The 18318-nt window shown below is 39.4% G+C and overlaps 1 pseudogene; it reads left to right on the forward strand.

Moving 5' to 3' along the window:
* The first annotated feature begins 3851 nt into the window (after positions 1–3851).
* Positions 3852–7437, forward strand: LOC102476407 (importin subunit alpha-1-like; annotated as a pseudogene).
* The last annotated feature ends 10881 nt before the right edge of the window (positions 7438–18318 follow it).

An 18318-nucleotide genomic window follows, 5' to 3' on the forward strand; every position in this document is an offset into this window, starting at 1 on the left:
GGAGAAAGGAAGATGTCCCACTGATAACTGGGCCTCCAGCATCCAAAACTCACGTGAATAGCCCTTCTTCAAGAGGCAGACAGCTCCATGGCTCCTGTGATCTAGCCATTTGGGGAGAAAGGAAGATGTCCCACTGATAACTGGGCCTCCAGCATCCAAAACTCGCGTGTTTGGGAAGAAACCGACCATCCACCAGATGACTAGAAATCGCTGCAGGACCACAAGAAATATGGGGAAGCAGGAAAATACCTCTCCCACACGGGAAAAGGATAGCTCCTCTTTATCCACACACAGTTCAATGGAAATCATGGAAATGTCTGATAAAGAATTCAGAACATTCATAATGGCAAAGCTAACAGAGATGGAAGAGAAGAGAGACAAGGAACTGCTGAAGAGGAAGGAGAAAGGAATTGATGAGTTCCAGGAGGTGAGGAAATTCATGCAAGATCTAAAAGAGGAATTTCACACTTTACAAAAGAATCAGATGGAACTGTTAGAGATGAAGGCTATAATACAAGAAGTCAAAATCTCCCTTGAAAGTATTAAAAGCAGACTAGATCATACAGAAAATAGAATCTCTAATGTAGAAGAGAAAATGGTTGGCCTAGAAAAATCCACCGCGAAGACTGAGAAAATGGCCCAAAAATTTGAGAATAATATGCGAGAAGTACTAGATACCATCAAACGTCCAAACATCCGGATAATAGGCATCCCAGAAGGTGAAGAGACTCATAAGGGCATTGATAATCTATTCCATGAAATCTTACAAGAAAATTTTCCAAACCTGGAGAGGCACTCAAAGATTCAGTCCCAAGAAATACAGAGGACCCCAAATAGAATCAACCCAAGAAGATCTTCTCCAAGACACATTATAGCCAGATTGACCAAAACCACAGACAAAGACAAGATACTAAGACTGGCAAGAGAAAAAAGGCAAGTTACCTACAAAGGGTATCCCATCAGACTAACGGCAGACCTCTCATCGGAAACAATGAGAGCGAGGAGAGAATGGGAAAATGTATTCAAAGTATTAAGGGAAAAGCAATTTCAACCGAGAATTCTGTACCCAGCAAGGTTATCGTTCATTTGGGAAGAAAAGACACGAACTTTCCCAGATAAACAAAACCTGAAAGAATTTACCAGCACCAGACCGGATCTCCAAGAAGTTCTTAAGGGAGTGCTATGTCAGTAAAATTAAATGCAGACACACAGAAATAAGAGTTCAGAAACTAAGAAAATGGGCAACTTAATTGTAGGGCCAAAAGCTGGAGTTGAGTATTACATCCCAGATTTCAATCTGGAACATCGAACCTCAACAGATACAGAAGAAAGATTAAGTACATGAGACTGAACTGATGAAACAGTATTCTACGACTTGACTAAAATATTGCTGCTTTTCTTCTAAGCTTTGTTGTCTGGTTTTAAGGACTTTTGTCCTGTCTTCAGCTATCAATAGATTCATGTTCCGACTATTTGAACAGAATACTAACCTGTTTCTAGGCTTTAAGTTTCAAAGAAATATCCTTACCAGTTCAAAACTGCTTTTCTTGAAACCATCGGCTGATCTTGCTATTGAAAGTAGTTAGATTACTTATGATATTGTGTGACCAACGAAATGTTGGGGGAAAAGGGATTGAAGACAACTGTAGACAGCAGAAAAAATTTCAGAAGAAAAAAAAGCATTAAAAATACTTATTTGATGACTGCAGTTAAGCTATATAGCCCTAGTTAGGTGCTACTTTACAGTATGTTCATTCTATTCACTGAGGTTTATGCCTAAAGTCAGTCTTGTGTTCATGGATATGTACATATCAGCTGTGCTTGCTATTGAAAATATTTAGATTTATTAAGATATTTAGTGAAACAATAAAATGGGGGAGGCATAGAAAGCAACAATAGATACCAGACACAGTGTGGGAGGAGGGTGGGAGATGGCAGAGGGTGAGATAGGGAATCAAGGATGGGAAAAAAGGCAAAATATACAGAAAACAAGAAATGGAAAATGATTTGTTGACAATAACACATATGTTGATGTGCTTGATTGAGCCAATATACAGTGTATTCTCAATGGAAAAATCTCATTTTGTATGCTATAATGATGTACAGTGAATGAAAGTAAATAAAGAAAAAAATGTATAAAAAAAAAGTGAACTGTTCATATCTAATGCTCATAGTCATATGTAGATAAGGTAAAGATTAAGATTTGGTTTGAAAGAGAAAAAGATGAATCACTGTAAGTTAAGAAATTTAGACAGCAAAAATGTATAGTATATATGCATTGATCAGTTTTGAATTTGCAAATGCATATACCTGCTTTCCAGTAGTCCAACTATTACAACAATGACATGTAAACAAAGTGCTGATGTTTCAATTTCCTAACAGTTTCCAGACACTCAATGTAGAGACCATCTGACATATCTTACTTTTTCTTTAAGTACAATATACATGTTTGTGTTCATTTTGTTTATAAGTCAAGTCTTAAATTAGTTCATATATGGTTCAAAATTTTGGTCCTATTATCCTACTCAGAGTCGTTTGATTTTTAATGAGACAGATCTTATGTTTTTCCCCACTCCTTGCACCATCAGGACATCTACCCCATCAAGACATGTCCCAGACAGCCTAGCTGAACAGACAGCCATTTACGGCTAGAAGGAAGTGCTACAGAGCATGACTTATCCCCTTCCCCAGATGCCTTCAAACTCTCAGGTATGTTGACAGGGAAATAGATCCTTTTTTACCTGGCTCTCCTTGCCATTAGGACATCTACCCCAGATGGACTTGAGCATGGGAAGCTCTTTGCATCTGGGAAGGGGTGCTACAGAGCATGCCTTATCCCCTCCCCCACAAGCCTTTGAACTCTCAGGTGTGTTGGCTGGGACTTGAAGAAGTCCAACTTTCCCCATTCCACATGCCTTCTGGACACCTGCCCCAGCAACAGGCCTGGCTGCACTGAGTGGCAAGAACACTGAGTTGCAGAAAGACTATAGCTCACCTCCTGCCATATGCCCCTGAATTCTCGGACTTCAGTGTTTCCTGAAGCTTGCGATGCACATTGTGTGACTGCTTCTCTCTTCCTCAATTGCAGTTCGGCAACTTAGCCTCATGTGCACCTGTTCTCTAGAAACTGGGAGGACTTTGAATTATCCAAGTCCAGAGACTACAGTGCAAGTTGCTGGGTGAGCATGAGGGGGCAGCAGAGAGATTGCAATCACCACCTCCTCCTACTTACTTTGAACACTGAGAATTAAATTGAGGAATTTAGGAAAAAAACATGTAATTCACCTGATCACTAGAAACTATCATAGAGGTACAGAAATATGAACAACCAAGAAACTATCTCTTTCCCAAGGGAAAACATCAATTCCTCATCATCCACAGACAACACTGTGGAAATCAGGAAATGTAAGATGGATAATTCAGAATAGTTATAGTGACAAAACTAAATGAGATGCAAGAGAAAAGAGATGATGAGCTCCAGAAAAGGCAAGAGAAAAAAGACAGAACTCCAGAAGATGAGGACATCCTTTCACAATTTGAAGGAAGTAATAGACACCATAAAAAAAAAAAAAAACGGAATTGTTAGAGATGAGTACTGTAGTACAGAATATCAAAACCTCCCTCAAAAGCATTAAAAGGACATTAGATCACACAGAAGATTGAATCTCGAATGTAGAACACAAAACCTCTGACACAGAAAAAGTTATCAAAAAGACTGAGAAAGCGTACTGTCTTAAGGCTGACCTGTGGTGGGCGTTTCAAGGGCAGCAAATCCTCAGTCTGTCAGCCCCACGCCACCTCTTGTGGGAGCCTGAGCTGTCTGTGCAGCTTTCTCCTTTTGGCTCATAACCATGTCCACCAATGAGAATGCAAACTCACCAGCTGTCCATCTTAACAGATTCAAGAACAAGGGAAAAGACAGTACAGAAACAAGGTGGCAAAGAATAGTAGTTAATGTGGAGCTGAGGAAAGCTAAGAAGGATGACCAGATTCTGAAAAGGAGAAATGTAAGCTCATTTCCCAATGATGCTACTTCTCCACTGCAGGAAAACCATAACAGCCAGGGCACTGTAAATTGGGCTGTTGATGACATTGTCAAAGGCATTAATGGCAACAATTTGGAAAGTCAGCTACTCGAGCTGCTAGGAAGCTGATTTCTAGGGAAAAACAAGCCCCATAGACAACATCATCAGGGAACAATTCCAAAATTTGTGTCCTTCTTGGGCATAAATGATTGTAGTCCCATCCAGTTTGAATCTGCATGGGCACCCACTAACATTGCTTCTGGGACGTCAGAACAGACAAAGGCTGTGGGGGGTGGAGGCGCTATCCCAGCGTTCATTTTTCTGTTGGCCTCTCCCCACGCGCACATCAGTGAGCAAGCTGTGTGGGCTCTAGGAAACATTGCAGGGGATGGTTCAGTTTTCCGGGACCTGGTTATCAAGTATGGAGCAGTTGACCCGCTGTTGGCTCTCCTTGCAGTTCCTGATATGTCATCGTTAGCATGTGGTCACTTACGCAACCTTACTTGGACATTTTTTTTTTTTTGGAGAGGTTTTTCGCTATAGGGCGCGTGCGCTCGCCAGACAGAGAGAGACAGAGAGACAGAAAGCGGGAAATCACCCCCCAGAGGGGATGGTCACATTGCAATCCCTTCTCCTCCAATCTCCTCTCGGGATCTTGGGCACGCACGCACACGTGCCTGGTGTGAGTTTTAAGCCACCCACTAACATTTCTTAAACCGTGGTTGGCTACATGAGATTCAAGGGACATAGCCATTACGCTAACTGCTGTTTCCTTACTTGGACATTTTCAAACCTCTGCCGCAACAAGAGTCCCGCACCTCCGCTAGATGCTGTTGAGCATATTTCTTCCTACTTTAGTTCGTCTTCACAGTGCAAGTTGCTGGGTGAGCATGAGGGGGCAGCAGAGAGATTGCAATCACCACCTCCTCCTACTTACTTTGAACACTGAGAATTAAATTGAGGAATTTAGGAAAAAAACATGTAATTCACCTGATCACTAGAAACTATCATAGAGGTACAGAAATATGAACAACCAAGAAACTATCTCTTTCCCAAGGGAAAACATCAATTCCTCATCATCCACAGACAACACTGTGGAAATCAGGAAATGTAAGATGGATAATTCAGAATAGTTATAGTGACAAAACTAAATGAGATGCAAGAGAAAAGAGATGATGAGCTCCAGAAAAGGCAAGAGAAAAAAGACAGAACTCCAGAAGATGAGGACATCCTTTCACAATTTGAAGGAAGTAATAGACACCATAAAAAAAAAAAAAAACGGAATTGTTAGAGATGAGTACTGTAGTACAGAATATCAAAACCTCCCTCAAAAGCATTAAAAGGACATTAGATCACACAGAAGATTGAATCTCGAATGTAGAACACAAAACCTCTGACACAGAAAAAGTTATCAAAAAGACTGAGAAAGCGTACTGTCTTAAGGCTGACCTGTGGTGGGCGTTTCAAGGGCAGCAAATCCTCAGTCTGTCAGCCCCACGCCACCTCTTGTGGGAGCCTGAGCTGTCTGTGCAGCTTTCTCCTTTTGGCTCATAACCATGTCCACCAATGAGAATGCAAACTCACCAGCTGTCCATCTTAACAGATTCAAGAACAAGGGAAAAGACAGTACAGAAACAAGGTGGCAAAGAATAGTAGTTAATGTGGAGCTGAGGAAAGCTAAGAAGGATGACCAGATTCTGAAAAGGAGAAATGTAAGCTCATTTCCCAATGATGCTACTTCTCCACTGCAGGAAAACCATAACAGCCAGGGCACTGTAAATTGGGCTGTTGATGACATTGTCAAAGGCATTAATGGCAACAATTTGGAAAGTCAGCTACTCGAGCTGCTAGGAAGCTGATTTCTAGGGAAAAACAAGCCCCATAGACAACATCATCAGGGAACAATTCCAAAATTTGTGTCCTTCTTGGGCATAAATGATTGTAGTCCCATCCAGTTTGAATCTGCATGGGCACCCACTAACATTGCTTCTGGGACGTCAGAACAGACAAAGGCTGTGGGGGGTGGAGGCGCTATCCCAGCGTTCATTTTTCTGTTGGCCTCTCCCCACGCGCACATCAGTGAGCAAGCTGTGTGGGCTCTAGGAAACATTGCAGGGGATGGTTCAGTTTTCCGGGACCTGGTTATCAAGTATGGAGCAGTTGACCCGCTGTTGGCTCTCCTTGCAGTTCCTGATATGTCATCGTTAGCATGTGGTCACTTACGCAACCTTACTTGGACATTTTTTTTTTTTTGGAGAGGTTTTTCGCTATAGGGCGCGTGCGCTCGCCAGACAGAGAGAGACAGAGAGACAGAAAGCGGGAAATCACCCCCCAGAGGGGATGGTCACATTGCAATCCCTTCTCCTCCAATCTCCTCTCGGGATCTTGGGCACGCACGCACACGTGCCTGGTGTGAGTTTTAAGCCACCCACTAACATTTCGACCGGGATGCGAACCGCGGTCAACTACGTGGGAGTCCAGCGACATAGCCATTACGCTAACTGCTGGTTCCTTACTTGGACATTTTCAAACCTCTGCCGCAACAAGAATCCCGCACCTCCGCTAGATGCTGTTGAGCAGATTTCTTCCTACTTTAGTTCGTCTTCTGCATCATGATGATCCTGAAGTATTAGCAGATACCTGCTGGGCTATTTTCTACCTTACCAATGATCCAGATGAACAGATTGAAATGGTTGTGAAAACAGAAGTTGTTCCCCAATTTGTGAAGCTTCTAGGAGCTACCAAATTGCCCATTGTGACCCCTAAGAGCCATAGGTAATATTGTTACTGGGACAGATGAACAGACCAAGGTTGTGATAGATGCTGGAGCACTCGCCATCTCCCCCAGCCTGCTAACTAACTCCAAAATGAATATTCAGAAGGAAGCTACATGGACAATGTCCAACATCACCACCAATCGAAAGGACCAGATCCAGCGGGTTGTGAATCACCCGTTAGTCCCGTTTCTTGTCAGCGTGCTCTCCAAGGCTGACTTTATGATACAGAAGGGGGCTGTGTGGGCTGTGACCAACTACACAAGCGGCGGAACAGCAGAGCAGACTGTATACCTCATCCACTGTGACATCACAGAACCACTGATGAACCTCTTACCTGTGAAAGATACCAAAATTATTCTGGTTATCTTGGATGCCATTTCAAATATTTTTCAAGCTGCTGAGAAGCTAGGAGAAACTGAGAAACTTAGTATAATGATAAAAAATGTGGAGGCCTGGATATAATTGAAGCCCTACAAAACCATGAAAATGAGTCTGTGTATAAGTCTTCATTAAACTTGATTGAAAGGTATTTCTCTGTAGAGGAAGAGGAAGATAAGAATGTTGTGCCCAAAACTACTTCTGACGGCTACACCTTCCAAGTGCAGGATGGGACTACTGGGGTTGTTAACTTCTAGACTACACAGCTGAGGCACAGAGGTGTTTGTCATGTGCTATGTTTGGTATCAGTTTGTCTTACTGTTTCTCTACCAAGAACTCTTTAAGTGTGGTTGTTATTGTAGCAATTTTTACAATGAAACTATACTTGAACAGTTCCAAACTGTACATACTGTATGAAGCTTGTCCTCCAAATGGGCTTCCTATTTCTATGTGGAATTTCATACCATGCAAGGTCCTGTAAATAAAATTAAATTCCACCCTTTTCTTTAATTAAAAAAAAGACTGAGAAAATAATCAAGAAGAATGAGGACAATATATAAGAAATACTAGATATCATTAAGTGCCCAAACATCTTGAAAATTGATATCTCAGAAGGTGAAGAAAATACTAAGGGCATTGGTAATCTATTCCATGAAATCCTAAAAGAAAACTTTCCAAACCAAGAGAGGAATTCAAATATCCAAACCCAAGAAATACAAAGGACCCCAAACAAGATCAACCTAAGAAGATCTTCTCCCAAGGCACGTCATAGCCAGATTGGTCAAAACCACAGACAAAGACACAATAATAAAATAGGCAAGGGAGACATGTCAAGTTACTAACAAAGGTTATCCCATCGGGTTAACATTGGTTCTTTCATTGGAAACAATGCAGGCAAGGGAAGAATGGGGAAATATATTCAAACTGTTACATAAAAAATGATTTCAACCAAGAATACCATATCTGGCAAGATTATCCTTAATATGGGAAGCAAAGATAAAAACATTATCAGATAAACGAAACCTCAAAAAATTTATCAACTCCTGGGAACCAGCAGTTAGCGTAATGGCTATGTCGCTGGACTCCCACGTAGTCGACCACGATTCGTGTCCCGGACCTGGTGACTTAAAACTCACGCCGGGCGCGTGTGCGTGCGTGCCCAAGATCCCGAGAGGAGAATGGAGGAGAAGGGATTGCGGCGTGACCATCCCCCCTGGGGGGTGATTTCTTGCTTTCTGTCTCTCTGTCTCTCTCTGTCTGTCTGGCGAGCACAGGTGCCCTATTGCAAAAAAACCTCTCCAAATAAATAAATAAATAAATAAAAAAGGGGAGTTACTGTGTTCTTTTGATGGAGACATATTTCCTGGTTTATTCAGACCTGAGGCTTTTCTTCTACTTCTAGTCATTGGGATATGTATTCACTTTTGAATACTTCATAGGAGAATGTTTCTTTGACTATGAGCAAGTGTGTTTCCCTTTTGCTATGGACTGATGTGCCCAAAGTTTCTCTTCTGTTGTGTTTAGCAATGTGGTCTCTATAAGTGTACTCTATTCAGGTGTCTGAAGTACATTGTCTCCATTTTCACAGGTAGCTAAGTAAAAGGAAGATCTCATGGAACCTTATAATACTAGGGCATTTCAGAACTGTGATTCTAGATCTGTCTAGTCACTCTGGCAGAGTGGAGGATGAGGAGGAGAGGATAATATAAGAGGGCAGAGAAGAGTATAAAGGAGAATAAAGAAAAAGAGAAATGCTTTTCTTTATTGTTAGTGTTCTATATAACTAGGCCATTTTATCCCACCTGTGGAAACCTACTCAGGGGACCACCTTCCTTCCATCGTGTTGGAAGCTTTTCATCCTTCAATAAAATTCTGCTTGATAATTAACATTTCTAATTCTTATTTTTACTTTTTAATTTTTTAAAGCATTCTAATTCTTTATAAGTGTTGGACAAGAACTGGCATAGGTGCTGGGCCTGATCACCCCCACACCTTCATGTCACTAACACTGCTGGAAAAAAAACAATCAATTACTACTTCTAAATAAGTTATAATACATGCATAAAGATTTGATATAATGTCCTGTATATTTTATTTTGGTTAATGATAAGAAGATAAGATTGAGAAAACCCAAAAGCTGGGACCAGCAGGTGGCATGGTGGTCAAGGTGCTGGACACTCCTACATGGCTGACCACGGTTCAAGTTCCGGACCTGGCGGCTTGCTTTCTCACTTTCTCTCTCTCTCCCTCTCTCTGGTCAAATTAAAATAAAATAAATGAATAAATAAAATAAAATTAAAATAATTATTTAAAAAAAAATCCAAAAGCTAGAAGGAAGAGATATTGACAAAAGTGTGAGGTCCTCTTACAAAGATAAATTTTGAATTATTGTGAAAATATGAAATATCATATCTCTTCAGTACAAGGCCACATGAAAAATGATAAGTTTTAACATTATGATGGGGTCATGCAGACAACACAAGCTGATAAAGAGGCTGTCTTCCATGGCCTGGGCTGGGAAGAAACGGCAAGACAAGGCCAGCAGTTTACTAACTCTCCTTGTGTTGTTTTACTGGCCTGTAGTTAATTTCTCTGCCGTGAGTTTTACTGTTATTACGATACCTTGCAAGGGTAAAATATAACCCCCAACCATTACAATAAAGCCAATTAAAGATCCTGTAAGAATGTGGTTCCCTAAGAAGAAGGAGGGAAGTTTGAGACTCACCCACTTGTCTGTCTAAGTCAAAATTAACATATGTTAGGTCAAAATAGTATAAGTAGTATCAGTAGCATATGAAAACTAAGTTAGTTTAAGGCAAAAAAACCCATTTTTTTTTTTTTTTTTTTTTTTTTTTTTTTTTTTAAAGAAAGGAAAAGCCTGACTGGTGACTGACTTGATGAACAAACCTGAGGGCTCCCGAAAAAGATTAACTACCTTAGCTGAGAGCTCTTATCTAAAGCAACAAGTAGCTTTCAACTACAAAGAGTTTCTCATCTATGTGCTGTTGACTAAGAAAAACTGCTAATAAAATATCCTGTGTTGTCTCCTGAGCTACAAGATCATCTTCCTTTCCCATATAAGATCATAGACTCACCCTCTATTGTTGTAATGTATGGATAGTTCATATATTAACTGTGTCTTTTCTTAACAAAACAAGATTTCTATCTAGGTCTTTGCAACCAGCAACGTTATTGCCCTGGCCCAGGACTGAAGCTATCAAACATCCTGCAAGCCCCTTCTTCAAAAGACCCTTCCTAGTAATCAAGATCTAAGAAGAAAATACAACAGACAAACGGACTTCCTCATCCTAAAAACTGCGATTGATTTTTACCTAATCTGACAAGACAAACAGCATGTTTTATAATTATTGTTTCCATGCTTTGTATACCCTGTTCCTTAGAGTGGGTTTTTTACTACCCCTCACCCCCTTTACTTCCTAAACATCCCTCAATAAATACGCATGTCTTAGTAGCCACGGGGCTGCAGCCTGGAGTTCTGCTCTGGCTGTGGCCAGCTGAAAACATGCTAAGAGGCATTGAGGTCTTAGTCTAATTTTTGTTCCTGTTCACCTGTGCCACCTCCTACGAGTCAACCCACCCCCGCCGAGGCTGGACCCTGGCAATATTACAAACTAAATTGCTAAGAATACAGATGTCCATGGAAACAAATTGCATATTGCCTAACCTGCAATCACAGGCATCACAGGCATGTTGACAGAGTGAATGTTTTACAATTGTGTCCCACTGTTGCAACCAAAAGGTATGCACAGAACACATGCTGTCTGCTGGCAAACCTCTAATTAAGCAAAGCTATAGTAACTCAATTATTATAGAAGCATGCCATATAGTTGCAAAAGGCCCAGGTTTAAAGCATTTTTTGCTTTTTTTTTTCTATTAAAGTTAGGAATCACAATCAAAAGAAGGGTATTATTCCCCTATGAAAGCTGATCATATTGACTGGTTTTGACACTCAGTATCAGAAACCCAAGAGCCTCATGCTTACAGGATTGAATAACTGATTTTTTGTAGGACATGATCCAAGCAGTTATTTGATCATGCTGGGCATGAGATATTTGGATTTGTGATCCTGAGATTCAAAACTGTCAATATGATCTATTTTTATAGGGGAATAACATTCTTTTCTTGGTTCTGATTTTCTAAAAGGCATATTTACACAACTTCCCTGTCAGTTGTGAGCACGCTCAAAGCCACCACTAACTTCACATCAGGTCAGTGACTTCATCTGCATATGGACCCCACTATATGGGTTTTGGCTATAGAAGGGCTGTGGTCCCAGCATTCTCACTCATTCTGATCCTTACAATGGCTGAATATTGGGATGGTGTTGATGGAATAAATGGAAAACTATATTAATTTTTCTCTTTTGTCTTAAAAGCAGTGGAGAGAAATAGAAAAAGAGGTAATAAAAGGATATTCTAAGAAAGGATATCAATGCAGAGCATCAAAAATCCACTATTCTGCATTTCTGCTATTTTTGTGTACATTTTCATTATTCTCAAGTGAGATTTATCATACACACACACAAGCAAACTATACTCAAATTGCAAATGTGTTAGCAATTATAAAAACATTTATTCATACGTGTAACCAAGGGCTTATCAAGAATGTTCCAATTATTTAATTGGTCTCATCAGAAAAGATAGCCAAATGGTTTCTTCTTTTCACAAATAAAGTGGAAAAAATCCACTGAGTACCAGGTCACCATCTCTGTAGACACTTGACTTCAAGTATCAAAAGCAGCTCTCATGTGTCATCTCATGTGCAGTCTGTAAAGGTTGCAGAATAAGCAACAAACTAATAAATGAGCATGACATTTCAGGGCCTGCCCAACACAGAGAAAAAACCCTGTGTGTGTGCTGAGCTGAGAAAATGATGGGGCTGGATTGTGTCTTCAGGCTCAGCCTTCTGTAGGGAGAGTAAACTTCTGTGAACACGGAGGACTCCCACTTTCACTGTCTGTCTTGAACTTCTACAAAGTGTGAGCCAGACTGGCATGACAGACAAGGTCACAGCTAGGAGCACAAAACATACATTTCTGAGGGAGTCACAGTGCTGAGACAATTAATGTCACTGTGGTCTGAATTCTGACTCCCCTCTTCTTACTATGTCACTTCACTATCATCAAGGAGCTCTGGGATCTACCTGCCCTGGAGCTCTGTACCTGCCACTCTACATTCTAGTTAAAAAGCAATTTAGATAAAGACATATTTTGGATTTTTCCTCCTGGCCTCTATTATTTCATCATGGCCTGTAAAGCCTTGGGGACCACTTCACCATCCTGAGATGACAAGCTCTGTTATTTTGTTCCCAAGAGAGGCTGTAAGTGGTGGTATACAAATGGCTTTTAAGTATTAAGATGAGTTTTCAAAACCTGGTGTTAAAAAATCAACAAAACATGAGACCAGCAGTTGGTGTAATGGCTATGTCGCTGGACTCCCACGTAGTCGACCACGGTTCGCGTCCCAGACCCAGTGGCTTAAAACTCACGCCGGGTGCGTGTGTGTGCATGCCCAAGATCCCAAGAGGAGAACAGAGGAGAAGGGATCGCGGCGTGGCCATCCCCCCAGGGGGGTGATTTCTTGCTTTCTGTCTGTCTCTCTGTCTCTCTCTGTCTGTCTGGCAAGTGCACGTGCCCTATAGCAAAAACCTCGCCAAAAAAAAAAAAATCAACAAAACATCTAATAGCCTAAATTTATGTGATGCCTGTACAAAGGAGGGGAGGGCTGACAACAGTCATTGATGGCTTCCTCAGCAATGTACAGGAGGCACTTCATTACCATGTCTGACATCATTCCTACGTGTGCAACATGTCTTTGTAGAAATGGGTCTTATGATTCATAAAGAACTAGGTTGCATTATAAATATGGTTTATTTATCTTTTTTCTCAACACTCCACAAAATTAAGCCACTGACCCCTCAGGCTCATGTCTTGTTCTGTATTAATAATCTAGGTACCATATCCTTGTCATGTGGTTTAGTATTTGGTAACTAAAAAGCCTCTATTCTTGATCCAGCATTTATTTATTTCTTATTTATTTTTAATTTAATTTTTAAATTTGATACATTTAATCACTATATATCATTATAGCATGGAAAGCAAATTTTCCCAGCATGAATAAACTTCATGTTAGTTCACTTAAAGATATTATCATACACATTATTGTCAACAGATAATTTTCAATTTTTATATCCTTTATGTTTTGTTTCTTTCTTTTCCCCTTGGTTTTATACATTGTTATTTTATTCTTCTCTTAATCTTTATGAGAAGTATTTGTGATACAATCTTCTTGTTTGTTCAATTACTTAGTTATTTATATCCCTAATTTTTCACTAAGCATAAATTTATAATATACATGATATTGTTTTATGTTTCAAAGAATGTTTTGATAGACAAATTCTTGGAATGGCTAAATGGAGTTATTTAACATATGCATTATCTCATAACTTATGTTTGTGGTGAGAACACTTAATATTTACTCAGCATTTTCAAGTATACAATATACTATTGTCAACTTTATTGTGCACAATAGACCCTTAAACTCATTTATTTCATGTGCTGGTTTTAATTTTAATCCATGTTTTAAAAGCCTGCCCACCTTCAGGCTCAGGCAACTATCATTTTACTCTCTGTTTCTGTACATTTGATTTGTAACATTTCATTTATAAAGTGTGGCAGTATGATATATAACTGTCTGTACCTGGATTACTTCAACTGACATAATATCCTCCTGATTCATCAGTGTTGTTAAAAAACATCAGAATTTAAAAACAAATAGTTATAGGGCTCAGGTAACTCATTGGAGAAAGACAGAGAGAGAGAGAGGTAAAGTGAGAAAACTTCCCCCAGGGGAATCACCACATTGCAATCCCTTCTCCTCCACTCTCCTCTAAGGTTTGTGGGCATGCATACACATGCAGTGGTGTGTTTGACAAGCTGCCAGGTCCTGGACTCTGTCTGCACAATCGTCCATGTGTGATCTAGCCACTTCAACCGCCATGACACCTACTTAACTCTAAAACAACAGGTTTTTAAAAAAATTTTCAGAGAGCACATATGCTTACCAGAGAGCAGCAGAAGATACAGAGACAGAGGGAGAGAGAAAGAGAGCACTCTCTCCAAAGGGGTGTGGTCACACCAAAGTCTCTTCTCCATGTTTGCAGGATTTAGGGATGAACACACCCATGCTCTGAATGTTTTTGAAGCTGTCAGGGCCCCACCTCAAGCCAAACTCTTTTTCTCTGTCATAGAAACTTTTGAACCTAACCCTCTGGTAAGGGCATATCTGAATAGAATATCTCATTTTTTGATCATCTAGACCTCCAAAACATTCAAACAGATGTCTTTTTAAATCTGAGGTGTGTCCTGGTATGTTCAGGGACCAAGGCGACCGAAGCTATGATCCAAATCCCAGCTTCTAGACCCTAAAAACACTCAGACAGAAGCCATTTTAAATCTGAGGTGTGTCTTGGCATGCTCAGGGACAAAGGTGACTGAAGTTATGCTCAAAACCCCATCTTCTAGAAACCCACTCTACTCTTCAGTCTCCACACACTGAGTGTCTAGACAGGCCTTCTTGCACAGTAGCCAAGCATCTTAATACTTTTAGGATCATTGAACTCCTCAATACTTACTAAACCTCCTGCCTGAAGGAAAAAACTACTTTTAAAAAAAGAATTATTTAATTGTATTCATTATTATTATTATTTTTTAATTTGACTAGAGAGAGACAGTGAAAGGAAAAGTGAGAAAGCAAGCCACCAGGCCTGGGACTCAAACCATAGTTTGCCATGTGGGAAGCCAGAATCCTCAACCATTATGCTACCTGTTGGTCCCAGAAACTCCTTTTTATAAATCTGAACTCAAATTCTCTTTCTGTGGATGCCACGTTGAAAAACACAGTAGAGGAGAGATTTTGTCACAGAACTACCCTACAGTAAAAGGAAACACATAATCTTACAGTTGCAGAAACCTTCTCTAGGCAATTAACAAAAGTGAATTCACTACCAAATGACTAAAATTCATGTAAGAGAGACTGCAGAGTGAGCAGCAGGGAGAAGAACAGAGCTGCAGAGAGAATGTGACTTCTCTCCTCCCACACACCTCTGAACTCTCTGTTGAAACCCTGCAGCTCAGTGCAGGTGTACCTATTCCCTAGAAACTGTGAGGCCTTTGTAATATCCAGTTCTAAATTCAAAAGTGCAGGTTGTTTGGTGAGCATTAGGGAAACAGAACTGCAGAGAAATTGAGGATTACCTCCTCCCACACACCTCTGAAAGCTCAGAATTAACTCCCAGAAATTAGAGAGACATGTACAATCTGTCAGATGACTATAAACTACCACAGAGGCACAAGAAATATGAATAACCAGGAAAATGTCTCTCTTCTAAGTGAAAATAACAATCCTTCATCATTCACAGATAGTACAGTGGAACTTATGGAAATGTCCAATAGAGAATTCAGAATATTCATAATGACAAATCTAAATGAGATGCAAGATCTGAGAGACAATGAACTCCAGAAGATGCAGAAAAAAAAGAGACAAAAAGGTGAAGAAGTACTTGTATGATCTGAAAGAAGAAATATACACAATAAAAAGATTTAAATGGAGCTGTTAGAGATAATACAGGAAATCAAAACCTCCTTTGAAAGTATTAAAAGCAGATTAGTCCACACAGATCAAATCTTGAGTGTTGAAGACAAAACCTCTGACCTAGAAAAAATAACCAAAAAAAAAAAAAAAAAAGCTGAGAAAATAACCAAAAAAAGAGAGACTACTATACAAGAACTAGATACCATTAATCACCTAAACATCCAGATAATTGGAATCCCAGAAAGCAAAGAAAGTAATAAGGGTGTTGGTTATCTATTCCATGAAATTCTGGAAGAAAACTTTCCAAATCTAGAGAAGCATTAAAATATCTAGACCCAAGAAATACATAAGACTCCTAATAAAATCAACCCAAGATGATCTTCATCAAGGTACATCATAGCCAAATTGGCCAAATCCACAGACAATGACAAGATAATAAAATTGGCAAGAGAGAAATGTCAGATTACTTATAAAGGTTGTACCATGAGGCTAATATCAGACCTTTCATCAGAAACTATATGAGCAAGGAAAGAATGGGAAAATATATTCAAAAAGTTAATTGAAAAACTGTTTCAACCAAAAATACTATATCTAGCAAGATTACCCTTCATATGGGAAGAAAAGATAAAAACATTCTCAGATAAATAAAACCTGAAAGAGTTTACCAACACCAGACTAGTTCTTTGAGAGGTTCTGGAAAACTAAAGACACAATACAGAAATAAAAGAACAAAAAGCAACCAAGAAAATGACCAACTTGCAACTCAGGCTATGAAACAGTTTCATTGTATGTCTCCAGTTAACATATACCAACTATCTACATTCTAAGAGAGAAACTGAAGGACTGGAGGACATAAAAGCATTGAAAATTATTATGGGCACTGGAGACAAAGTGGAAGGAGAGTGGGAGAGGGGGATAGTATGGGAAGGGAAATTTGGGAAAAAATGAAGAAGAACTTTGTGGGACACAGATATGGTTTGTTGCCTCTTGAGGATGTTGTGTATTGTATTCTCAACTTGCCTGGAGTGTGACATTTATCATGTTGGGTAAAATCTCTTTACAATCCAAATGATGTATAGCAATTGAATGTATTAATAAATAAATAATAAAAGAAAATGACCAACTTAATGCTAGGGACAAGAAATATCAATAATAACATTGAATATTAACTTCCAGGATTTAAATGGAAAGATTGGACCACAGTAACACTACAAATTCAACAGAAAAGAGATTAATTACATAAGACTGAAGTGGTGAAATAGAATTGTATGACTTTCGAGTAAAAAAATACTGATTTTTTACAATGATGCTTTGTTTTCCCAATTTAAGGATTTTGCTTACTTTTAAGCAGTTAAGTTCAGTGACTTGTCAAAATGTTTCTTTTTTTTTTTTAACTAAAATATAAACTTTTCTCCCTTCCTGACTTCTCTAGAATTGAAAAATATTTAGGAGTATTCTATTTTGTGGTAGATTGGTTATTTGCACAAATTCAATAATACCTGTTGCCTTTTATCAGAAATTGGAAATACATATTATCAGACAGGACTTTGACTGGAATGCTATATCTGAAGATTAAACTGGAAAACTATGGAACTAAGGTATATCTCAAGTAAGACAACAGAAACTCTTCAAAGATGGCCCGGCAACATAAACAGTTCTGCTTGACAGAGAGGATTAGAGAAACTATATGGAAGAATTCATCCCATAAAACAATCTGGACTTTTACAGCCCAGCACTGTAATCAGTGGAGACTGCACAAAGCAACCTCAACCAGAAGATGACCTTGAGGAAGATTTTGAAGTAAGAAAAAGATACTGATCTTTGCTAGCAGATGGTATATCACAGAATCCTTGGTAGGCAGGACTGAATTGAGAAGGTTTATGCTGGGTGTTTGCTTTTCAACAGTTTGAGTAATTGACATGCAAATATTTCCTCAAAAAATATTTAAAACCATACTGTCTCTGTTGTTATAGAGTCACAAAAATTATAACAAATATTTTGAGCATTATCTTTAAAATTCAGTTTTTAAAAATTTTGAAAGGTGTTTATAATCTGTCAAGAACTATGGAGTATGAGCAAAGTTATTTTATATGTAAAGTAAATGTTTAGGGGAAAATGTAAAAATAAAGAAATAGATAATAAAAATATTTTAAAAAGAATATCTCCTCCATTTTTCATGAGAACTCTATGCTCCTCTATTTCTAAGTTCTCATAAGGGCTTTGAACTGTTTCTCCTACAATCATATTTTTTTTTTTTTTTGGAGAGATTTTCACTGTAGGGCGCGTGCGCTCGCCAGACAGACAGAGAGTGACATAGAGACAGAAAGCGAGAAATCACCCCCCAGGGGGGATGGTCACGCCGCAATCCCTTCTCCTCCATTCTCCTCTCGGGATCTTGGGCACGCACGCACACGCGCCTGGTGTGAGTTTTAAGCCACCGGGTCCGGGACACGAACCGCGGTCGACTACGTGGGAGTCCAGCAACATAGCCATTACGCTAACTGCTGGTTCCCTACAATCATATTT

The sequence above is a fragment of the Tupaia chinensis genome, unplaced genomic scaffold, assembly GCF_000334495.1.
Source record: "Tupaia chinensis unplaced genomic scaffold, TupChi_1.0 Scaffold000619_1, whole genome shotgun sequence".
Taxonomy (NCBI): domain Eukaryota; kingdom Metazoa; phylum Chordata; class Mammalia; order Scandentia; family Tupaiidae; genus Tupaia; species Tupaia belangeri.